Raw genomic sequence first — 12,271 nt, 5'->3', positions numbered from 1 at the left:
AGGAATGTTTGCCTTGCATTCAAGTCAGTTCACACCTCCACAACACGGTTCATACTTCAAATGATCACTGTGTTGCAGTAGTGGGTGCTGAAAAAAATGTACGACATGAAGTACTACACTGCATCGCAACATGCTGTAGTGAATTGAACTGAATGAAATGTCAAGAGGGTGATGCACTCAAATTGACGCATTGCACCACCTTCTGACACCAGTGGCCGAAAAGTAGTGTGCGCTGCTGGTATGAAGGAGCCCTTAAGCTCTAGAGCACAGTAGGACACGGTCACTTGTTGGGCACCACTACTTTAGACTGTCAAAATATAGAGTACACAAACACACAGAGGAAGCAAGAAATGGAACAGAAATGTCTGAGGCCTTGTTCACACCAAATGCAGAGCAGATCTGCAAGAGTTACTGCACACGCAGTGTAGTGGGTTGTGCCGAGTTTTTGCGACATTTTTTGCCGCGTTTTTGATGCATTCAGGGCCGTTTTTTGTTTGTTAAAAAAACATTATTTTTTTTGGTTTAAATGGGTTTTCAGTGCGTTCCATGCATTTTTGATGCATTTGCATGCGTTCCAGAGCAGGTAAAATAGGGCCTGCTGCAGTTTTTTTTACCTACCCTGGACCTGCTCTGGAACGGAACGCTGCGATGTGAACTGGAGCTAAAAATACCATTGGAATACATTGGACGCAGTTTTGCTCCTCTCTGTAACTGCTCTGCTCCTAGAACGCGCTTGGTGTGAACAAGGCCTTATACTCTATAAGGCCCCGTTCACATTGCGCGATTCGCAAATCGCGCGTTTGTTGCGCGATTTGCATTTTGCGTGATATCGCGCAAATGCTTGCATTGAGCAAGCGAGGATTGCGGCAAAATCCGCTCCAAAAAGGGTCCTACTGTAGCGACACACGACCCGCGACAGTAGGACCCTTTGCCCCATTGAGATGAATTGAAGAGCGATATCGCGCGGTAAATAGCTGCGATATCGCGGGAATTACCGCGCGATAAATCGCTCAATGTGAACGGGGCCTAAGAGTCATTTGCTCACAGAAAACTATCTGTTGAGTTTAGAATGTCGAAAAGCTACTGCAACCATAGGGAAATAATAGACAAACCCAACTAATGTAACACCATTTATTTGACTCCAAATTTTCTTTTCATTGAGGGATACAGGAGAGGTCACAGGTTCACCTCTCATAGGATGGATTACATTTTCACAATGATCTTTGGCATCCTTTCATTTAAGGCTTGTCAATACTGAATTACAAGGGGCAAGTGTGTGCAGGTTAGCACAGGGTTCCCACTGTCAGGTGCAGAATTCAAATCCTAACAGCAATGCAACAATGCCTTTATATATTAAAAGAATCCACATTTCTGCAGTAAGATAATAAATAAATAAATATTAGGATACATTATTTAGAATTGTTTAAATAGTTACATGCTTGACTTTTATGTATTGTTAAATTTAAAGTGCAGGTTACACTAATTATTTTTTTCTATATGTATACTAAACAATATAGCCTTCAACTGCTACATAAACTACATTCATTAGGTGTACCTGGGCCAGTCTTTCCTGTTCTAGCTGACCAAGCAAAGTATGGAACCAGATCCATGCTTGCACGGACAATCTTTCAGAGGTACAGGATGCCTGTATTTTTCACAGTCTGTTTAGTCGCCAGTTTTCCCGCCCACCCTGCCCTGTTGAATGCAAAGCCTTCCAGAGCTAAGTGTACGTAGACATGGAACCTAATTCCGTGTGTGTGTGTGTGTGTGTGTGTGTGTGTGTGTGTGTGTGTGTGTGATATATGGAGTGCCCATTCACTTTAACAGCTAACCCGCCACCTGCTACCAGTAAGAGGAAATGAACAAGTGGTGAGCAGTCATGTGACAGAACAATAAAAGCTTGGGGGAAAAAATACAAAAGAACAAAAAAGTATATCATATCTATTGGAAGTTGTGCATCTCATATACTTTAAGGGAAAATGCTGGCCACATCTGGGTAGGTCTTTGAATTATATTATCAACAAAAGATGTTGTATTCAGCCGTTTAAAAAAAAAGGATTGGCACCCTGCAGGGTCCACACTTATTTCCTTCCAAACTATTTTGTTTCCGCAATAAAAGCTAATTGTTTGCACAATAAAATGATAATTTCTGCATCTTGGCTGGCTGTTAGTACTACAAATAATATTAAGGTTGAAATAAAGACATTAGCCAACTCACACAAAATATTCTGAGCTCTATGTGATAGATTTTCATCCTTTCAAATTGTTTGATACTCATGGTTCAGCATACCACAATTTTCAAATCTTCCTTACATCTTATATAACAAAAATGGACTGTCTATCAGTTCCTTCGAGGGTCAGTTCATCTACAACAAGCTGTTCATTTGGGTCTCAGCAGCCATACACATTGCTACTAAACAGGTGGAAGTAGATGGGAAGACAACAGATGTCCAGACTGTACAAACTGACAGAACTCCAGTCAGCCATAAAAACATATGGCCATAAATCTAGAGCAGGGGTGGGCAACTCTGGCTCTCCAGCTGTTGTGGAACTACAAGTCCCATGAGGCAATGCAAGACTGACAGTTAAAGGCATGACTCCCAGAAACATGTTGTGATTTGTAGTTAAAGCACAGCAGGAGGGCCTGAATTGCTCACTCCTGATCTAGAGTGATCTTTCAGTGCTTATGTCAGTGACCAATTCCACCCTAGTGCACAGAATAAGCCATGTCCACCATAACTGCAATTCATTCCTACCAGATAATTAGGGTAGGTTCACACCATTTTCCGGACCAGATCTGGCCCGGAAAATAGTGTGGACCTGCCCGCAGTTCCAGTCATTCCAGACCAGACAAAATGAGACAAGCAGTATTTTTCTGGTCTCATCTGGAACAGACTGTGCTGGTGTGAACAGAGGCCAGAAATAGCATAGGGATATATTAAGATGCATTTTGGGTCCACAGTCTGGTCTGGAGATGATCTGGATGTGGTGTGAATGGCCCCTGAAGGAGGTGAGTGTGCACTTTTCGAAAGTCACTGGTGTTAAGGAATCCACTGTGTCTCCAGTATGATTAGAATAATCCAAAATATGTGACATGGGAAGGTGATACTTGCAAATGTAAAGGCAATACTTACAGCTGAGTTGAGGCATAGGCGTTATCTATGAGCATGATGTCATTCTGTTTTATCACATGGAATGTTAAGCGCTGCTGTCATCGGATGTGCACTTTCTTGGGCTGATTCAACTGGTTTTAAAGTTTTAACTATTTTTTTTAATGCTAGAATAAACCTTTAAAATTATTCTTGCACTTTATGTATCAACGTTTGTTCATTGGCTGCAGTGCTTAGCTGAAAATGTTTTTGTTAATTGGGCAGGGTCACAGATTGCAAAAATGTCAGTCTATTTCTGTGAATCAGCTGTAATTCTAACAGTGTATAGCGAGCCTAAGGCCTGGTGAGCTGCAATAAATACAATTTATGTTCTTGGATCAAAATGAACTTTAAGATGACTCAATCAAAACATTACTGTACATCTAATGCCTAGGCTTTGCTTAACTCAAGCTAGCCAAACACTGTCAGTTTCCTCTCATGCAGACCCACATGATGGAGGAATCCCCCCTCGCCATTCCCCCCACCCCCTGCTACAGTATATTGGCTGGCATACCGGCTTCTTCAACAAAAGCTAACGGGGCCACACACATATTTCAACCAGTGCATGGCCCATTTAGGTGGCTCCTAACTGTTTCAAAAGGCAAAGCCTGAAGACATTTGTCCGGTGTCTGTCCTAAAAAAAAAACCACACCTTACATACAAAGTGAAAAGTCCCATAAGGATGTGCACTATAAATGCCTCCAGTGATATCTCTTCACAGGTGGGGTGAACACCAGACAAGCCAAATGTGCAGACACATTACACAAACATTTCTTATTGTCTCACATTCACTGTGTGCAAATTACAATGGGCTGAATAAAAGTCCTCCATACACTAACACCCCGGGAGGGGCTAATGTTTCTCAGACTTGGGTGGGGAGAATCATTCAATTCATTTTCCTCTTCTCATGGACAAAGGAACCAACCAGACAATAGAACAGCAGGTTTTGAGAAAGAAGACTCTCTGTAATGAGACACTAGACAGAAGTGGGGCAGAGTTTTCCACATATCCATCCAACATGTGAGAATGGCACAGACTGCTTTGCACTCATTCTCCATTTCCAATCAAGACAAAAGAAGGTAGAAGAATATATTGAATGTGTGGATAAATAGGTTGCAGAAATTTAACTTAAAGTAGTATTAAGGGCTAGGTGTTTTTGGCCTTAATGCATTCTTTGCATTAAGGCAAAAAACACCCAGCACTTTTCTAATATCCCCGTCCCCCCACACTTACCTGCAGCCGCCCGTCTCTTCCACCATGACCGGGAAGTTACTTAAGTTTCCCCAAACTTCCTGGTTGCAGGAGAGGGCCATAGGCTCCTTCTGCCGTCAGTCAAGCTGTGACTGCAAGGGTGGAGGCGTGACCGGCTGCACGTTGTGTGTGTCTATGGACCCACGCAGCTAGGTGTGGGCACGCCCGTGACCGTGAATGTACGGGTGCCTTCACAGCAGTCGGCTAGCTGATGGAGGCACCCGTACAGGGGAAGTGGCACTAGCGGTCTGGAGTCCAGTAGAGAACGAGGAAATACAAATAAAATAATAGTAAATGTTTGCCCCCCAAAGAAGAAAATACAAAAAAAACTGAAAGTTAATGTTATTTTAACTTAACAAGACAGAAGTAAGGAAAAAAAAATAGATATGTATAGGCCCTTGTATATTGTAAGCTTTCACAAGCTGGGTCCTTCCAAACCTTTTGCATGGTATTGTAGTGTAATTGTACGGTCTACCTTGCTGTGCAAACTGTTGGCACTATATAAATTCTGAATAATAATAATAATATATAGGTCAGTATGTGAAAAAGCCAACAACTCATACAGTATTTGACAGTGACACATTTCATTTCACACATTTAGATAGAAGTCAATAATCCTACCAGTAGGAATTTTTAGAATGGAAGAAAACCTAGCCAAATGGTCATGCAGATAAGGTCCTGCTACTGAGATTTGCACTTGGGGTCTCAGTACTGCACTGTGCTCCAAAGAATTAAAAGGGTATTAAACCCTCACTTTAAAGATGTTTTTTTCCATTTTGTTCCATGATATTATTCACTATTGCATAGTTGATTCGCAGCATTTTCTCCCAAAAAATGTCAGTGCGTCCCAGAATTTCCTGCTGGGGAGGGCACCCCACCATGCCATTGACCTTCCTGGTACAGTGTACAGCACTGGCTTGGGGGAATGCAGAGCCATTGTCAATCATTGGGCTTGCCGGAGGAGCAGGGAAGTGGCTTGGGCTAGAAGGCTTTGTGGATTCCTCACCTATCAGCTCATTAATCCAGCTTTGGTCTTGGGATTGCACACATCAGGAAGGCCCTGTTTGACAGTGTAGCTAGGTGGAAACGCATGGCACATTATTTTAATGAAAGATCTGAATGGGCAGAAAGCCTGTACAGAGAAAGAGTAGAGCAGAGAGTAATATATAGAGGTATGCCTCTATAGATGCTGGATTAAACAAAGGTTTAATAACACTTTAAAGGGCACTAATTCATACACTAGATTAAAGCAGACCTAGCCTCAGGAATATTTTATCTTGTTAAGTGTAGACATGTTAAGACATGAGTCAGTGTGACACTTGCAGTTATGTATTACTTCTTAAAGGAATTAACAAACTTTCTTGGCAATGCTTTTGCTTTCTTTTCTGCTCAGAAGGCCAGCACATCTTTGTCCATGGCCAACATCTATTTCCTGGACTACTAGTATGTACTTGCCGGCCTAGAGATTATATAATCATGTAAATCTAGGAGCTAGTGTCAGTGTTTTTGGCTATGTACAAATTGTCTCACATAAATCAAGCCCCACCCTAGCCCCTCCTACCCTGTGGATTTCCAGAAAGTGGATTGTACAGTGTAGGTGAGAGATCACTAGGAAGGACAAGACTGGGGAAATGTGTATGATCTGCAGCAAACTGATGGCATCATTCTCCCAGTACTCTCCTCTCCCAATACACGCTGCCCAGACACGATCACTTGACTTCATTTCAACGACTGTTGTTCAAATAAAAAAATATGTTTGTTTTTTTAATTATACAATTGCTATATATCGTGACAGGTCAGGATTGTATTTCATGTTGACTTATAAAACTGGCCATACACTTATAGACTTCTTTCCCGCAGGCTGAATGAAAGAAATCTAAATGACTCCCGGTGCCCACTGCTCTCAGAATACATAAAAAGTGACTTCAGCTAATTGGCTGTATTTACTGTTCGGCCATCAATTTTCCACCTGGCTCCTTCTACACAAGTCCACAACCGCAGTCCTACAGCCACTCTAATAGTGGATAGGTGCATTCAAAAAGTGTTGCTGAAGCATTCTACAGCCGTTGGGGGAAAGGCATTGGAGATTCTGAAATCCCACAAAGCACTGGGAAAGGTTTAAGTGATACCCTTTACTGGCTAGCTTAAGGAATAAGTGAACACTTAGAGAAAGTGCATTATTCTTTTTGCCCCCTCTTTTGAAATCACAGAGCCCACCCTACCCATTCACAGATGTATACTAACCGAGATCCGGTGCCCAGGGACCACCCATGTTTGTATACATACAGCACCAAAGCCCTCTCGCTGTTTACTGCACCTGCACAGTAGAGCCCCATATAAGTCTTATCAGCCCCATTGTGATAGCAATAAAGCTAAGGAGTATTTGCACTTTTGCAGTCACATTTGAGAAAAACCCTCTCTATGGTTGCTGTGTGTTTCCATTCACACAGCAAACCGAGAAATAATTAAAAAAATTAAATATATCTCACCTTTAAGATGTTTTTGTTGCAGCAGGCAACATGGCTGGATCCAATTTTTCTGAGCCCCTTCAAAATGGTCTGTCTTTATAGAAAGACTTAGGACTGAAATTTGAGGATTGTGCTTCTCTCATGAACTTCTTTAACATCTGAATGTAGAAGGCTGGGTTGTAATCCTTTAACCCCCTCATAACGCCCTCCCAACATTAAAAAGTACCAAAAGCAAGTAGAAATTTGAACACGTAAGAGACCAAGAAAACCATGCTGTATCCCGCTCGGGATAGCCTTTTCCTTCCCCCATTATGATTGTTTTCCTTGATTTGTACTTAAAATTTCCAATAAAAATCAGATTGAACCAATAAACACTCCCGATATACTCCCACATACACAAACAAGCACATCAGGTGCAGACACACACACCGAAATTATGAATGGCCCACATATGTTAGATATGTTACTGGACCCTCCAGGTCTGTATTCACCTAGACACCCAACCGGACGTCTTCCCGCAGATGACTTCTTAAGGTGCCCATACACTGCACGATTATCGTACGATAATCGTATGCGATCGGTTTTTCGTACGATAATCGAGCAGTGTGAACGGAGACGTGCGACCGTTTCTACTGTACGGCCGCACGTCTTCTGTCGAACCAGCATGTTCGAAAACCAGCCGGGAATCGTACGATTCTCGGCTGGTTAGAACGGTGCTCGGAAGATAAATGCTGAACGGGCCGGTGTGCGCACGCGCACACTGACCGTTCAGCATTGCGGTCATCGGAAGCCCGCCCCTCAGGGGGGCGGGCTTGCGATGATCGAGAGTGCGATCTGCCTGTCCAAGATAGGCAGATCGTACGTTTTTTTAATCCCTTTACAACCATCGCAAGACTAAAGTCTTGCGATGGTTGTAGAGTGTATGGCCACCTTTAAATGTGAGTCCTCCGGTATATTTCAACACAGTTGTAGCGCTCTTAATACATTCTTTATTCTGTTGTACCACAGGGCTCCTCTCTCTGTTTTAATAGAGCTTGCACACTGTACCCTCCACCCTTAGATTACAACAAACACCAGTTTGTACTTCTTGGCAGTGCGCTTGATTTTGTCGTTTATATGTTAGATATCGCCACACAAGCTGGACTGATAGAATAACCTTTAGGGCCATCATTCACTCCCAACTCTAAATTAATGAGCTGTAAAGGCTTTTAAAGAGTCACCTTTAGACAATTTTGGGCACCACAGTATTTTGCCGTTCCACAGGCACACAAAGCTTTTAAGGTTTGACATTTCTGGTATCTATGTACACGAAACAGCCAGATAATTTATTTTGTTCTCCATAAATTGGGTATTATACTGTGTTTGTGTGCACTAAAATATTTTTTTACTGGAAATTTGTCTTGATAATGCTCTGTACAGCAGCACTCAGACTGGGAGAGAAATGGCAGAACAAGGAGCACTGCTTTTAGTAAATGGTACATGTGATCCTTTCAAAAAGATTTTTACTGTACAAAGTAGGAATCATAAGGCCATAAACTCATGGAAGCCAGCATGTGGTATTAAAGGAGAACTATGGGGTTAAGGCTTTTCCCCATAGTTCTCCTTAGGGTAACGGGAGGACACAAACTAGCGTCCTCCTGTCACCCTAGGCTCAGTATACCACGCGCTGTAGCTCGCGGTATACTAAGACGCCGCAGCTGAAGCGGATCCCGACAATTGTGCCAGGATCCGCCCAGCTGCATGACTGACAGCTGGCTCTGCCTATCTAGAGGCAGAGCCAGCTGTACCCTCCCCGTCCGTTCCGCCAGTCAGCGCTGGCGGATCAGAGCGGGAGGGGGGAATCCAGCCCCTCCCCTGTCACGGCAGAGAGCCGTGGCAGGATCGAGAGGTGAGCGAACGCCGGTACGTGTTCGCTCACCTCCCGATCTACTGAGCCAACCTGTGACAGTCTCATTGTCACAGGTCGGCTAGACTATGAGGTGAGTGAAAAGCACTCACCTCATAGTTCTCCTTTAAGGGAAAAGGGAGGAAGTATTTTCAGTTTGCTGGCATCTGATTCAGAACTTTCATTGTCATGGGCTACCACACATTACATATGGCGATTGCACTGCCTACTACCTCATTAAATACATGTTTTAAACTGCCTAAGATACTTGATTTTAAATTAACTTTATCAATAAAGAGACAGCCTGCAAAGGACTTATTACAAGTTCGAGTTTATCTTATAAAGACTTTGGTTAGCTTCTCAATGGCCACCAGTGCACATAAATGGCCTTTTTGAGAGTCAAATCTTCAAGGCTGTTAACATTTAAAAGAGATCATAAAACACAAACTTGTTAAAGAATGACATTTCTGTGTGCCACTAATAGTGATTGATAAAGAGGGCTGTCATGCTTTATGAGCAGAACAAGGCAATAAATAGGAGACATAGTTTTGAGCACAGTGTTCCCTTTCATTAGCTGGATAAAAAGATGGCCCACAAGATGTTCCTGTAAATAATATTTGTTGTCTTACACAAGTTCGCTTTTTCCCTCCACTTCCACCAGAGAATAGCTGGGTGTTTCCTCTGCTTTCTGTACAATGACAAGAACATTTGGAATCTTCACTGACCTGAATTGCAAGATTCAATTGTTTTCACATTGGCAGAACACATCAGGCAGAATCCACCAATGCAGTGTTACCTTTTTGCTGTGTAGATAGTAGGTATGAGTTGGATTACACTATTTCATTTACAGGGTCAAAAAGATAATAAAATGTTTGAAAGAATAAGGAGACTGTATAAAAAAATGTCTGTTTAACATTTATGTATGTATGTGCGGAAATTATACAACAATTTTGTCTGCCAAATAACAAAAAAAATAAAAAAAACTTCTGCTACAGTAGTCATTGAATGTGTGATTAACAAACATTTACTAGCAAATGTTTCCAAAATGTTATTGAACTGTATCAAGAGGACCTCCCAAATCAAATGAGCTAATTCATTTTACCACTTGAGGATTTTGAATGCAATAGATTAGAGCTGCAGCTAACGATTATTTTCAAAATCGATTAGTTAGCCGATTATTAAGTTCGATTAATCGGTTAATCGGATAAACAATAAAATACATTTTTAAAAATGGCTCCAGTGATGGACTACTAGTTTGTATTGAGATTGCACTCCATCACAGGAGCAAGCTTGGAGCGGTGGAAGTAAAAAAGAAAAAAAAATAGTGTGGTGTGCAATATAGTGAAAAGGAAAGTGTAAAATTATACAGCAATGAATGCAGAATGGCACCGACTATAGAAGACTACAAATCCCAGCAATAGTACATTATACAGTGCAATGCAGAATATACCACCAGCTATAGAGGACTACAACAAATCCCAGCAATTGTACATTATAGCTGGCGGTATTCTGCATTGCGCTGTATAATGTACTGTTGTTGGGTTTTGTACTCCTCTATAGCTGGTGTTAGTCGGCATTGCGCTGTATAATGTATTATTGCTGGGATTTGTAGTCCTCTATACAGCGCAGTGCAGAATATCACCAGCTATATAGGAATACAACAAATCCCAGCAATACATTATACATAGTGTATAATGTATTGCTGGGATTTGTATTCCTCTTTAGCTGATGGTACATTGCTCTGTATAATATACAGCACAATGTACCATCAGCTATAGAGGAATACAAATCCCAGAAATACATTATAGAGCACCATGTGTGGGGAAAGCGCAGGCTTACCTGAGCAGTCTTCCAGCAACTTGCTTCTGAGATCGGACCTGTCTATCGGCGGCTGTCATCCCCCCACACCTGCTCCTCCTTACTACATCTCGCCGCGTCCCTGTGCCGATCGTGGATGTGGGCGGGCGGTCAGTGTGAGGCGGGGAGGAGGTGTGGCGTGAAGAGCGTGGATGCGGGCGGGTCTGGCAGCAGCGAGCGTGAGGTGTGGAGGAAGTGCAGCGTGGGTGGAGCCGTGAACAGGGCCAACTGATCGGAAGCCGATTAATCGATTATTGAAAAAGTTGACAACTTTTTCAATAATCGATTATAATCGATTATGTCGATTAGTTGTTGCAGCCCTACTTCAGACATTCTAAGCAAGTGTTTCTATCACACCAACAAATCACTGACCGCACCCTCACACACCCTCATGTTCTACATCATTTCTACTCTTCTTTTTACTATTTTATTATGCAGCAAAATATTATGAGGGTTATTCACAAAGCTGCCGAAGGCAGCCGTGTGAATAACTGACCCGAAGTGAAGTGAGCCGAACGCTGTTCGGCTATTCACTGCAGGCTTGTACGGCTGATTTCAGCCGTACACCGACTGAAATCAGCCGTACATCGGCTTGCTGCGGCTGGGTTCGGGTCAGCCGAACACGCTCAGCATGTTCGGCCGACCCGAAGTGCAGAAGGAGTTCGACTCAGCTGATCCAACATCTGGATCGGCTGAGCCGAACGTCCGGCAGGCTACTCGCTGCTGCAGTGAATAGCCCGTACAGCAGCCCTTTGGTTCTACTGAACCGAAGGGGTCCTGGGGCCGAAGCTAGCCGAAGGATCAACCGAAGCTACTGCTAGATCCTTCGGCAGCTTTGTGAATAACTCTTTATATGCGTTTTTATCCCCTTTTGATGATTTTGGAAGAGCTTAAATGTTTGAAGGAATTGTAAAGTTCCAGCATGTACTATCATATAACATCAGCATTGTAATAGGAATACATATTGCTGTTTTTGAGAATACATTTAAAGCTTACTTGAAAAAATCCCTTTTATGTAGTGAGTGCTGCCTTCCGTCCGCCCATCAGTTTCAACAACTTCCTGGATTCACAGTATGCTTTGCATCTCTTTCCCTGCTGTTTGATGTGACTCAAGACTACACAGCCCCTCATGCATTGCTTCCAGCAAGCAATGATAATGTTGCATTGTTCAAGAGTTGAGTTGGAGTTCTGAAGGCAGGCTTTGTAGTGTTGTGACACAAGGAAGTGCATATTCACAGGGCTGAGTAAAATGGTATCAGTGCTTTGAGGAAGTACATCCTATGGGCATCTTCAGTACATCATATGGGCATCTAACTAAGTTTACAAACTTCTAGATCAATATGGGTTTTAGAAGGGGGATAGAACTTATGGAAATTCAATATAGAAATACATATTTATTTTTAGTTGTTGACCATAGATGCCCTTTTTTCTAAAATGCATTCTAAGAAAGTGGTTAAACATGGCAGAGTACATTTTTTTAATTCATATTTGTGCCCGAACATTTACATACATTCCTATCTTCTTGTTTTTTTCTATAGAGGAATATAGCACAGATCACTTACTATTGATATTGTTATCTTCCGTGTCCCTGAAATCTGGATAGTGGAGCACGTTCCCTGAATATCTCACATTTACTGATCAGGAGGCAGCGCAGGTGCAGG

At 42.4% G+C, this 12,271-nt stretch overlaps 1 protein-coding gene across 1 annotated transcript in view; it reads right to left on the bottom strand.

Annotated features, from left to right (window-relative positions):
* LOC108786943 (utrophin-like) overlaps nucleotides 1-12,271 on the bottom strand; it is a 583,766-nt gene that overhangs the window by 538,767 nt on the left and 32,728 nt on the right. The window lies entirely within an intron of this gene.

Source organism: Nanorana parkeri, unplaced genomic scaffold (assembly GCF_000935625.1).
Source record: "Nanorana parkeri isolate BGI_ZX_2015 unplaced genomic scaffold, ASM93562v1 scaffold235, whole genome shotgun sequence".
NCBI lineage: Eukaryota > Metazoa > Chordata > Amphibia > Anura > Dicroglossidae > Nanorana > Nanorana parkeri.
Note: the sequence above shows the minus strand (reverse complement) of the source record. Positions and strands in the feature narration are given on the sequence as shown.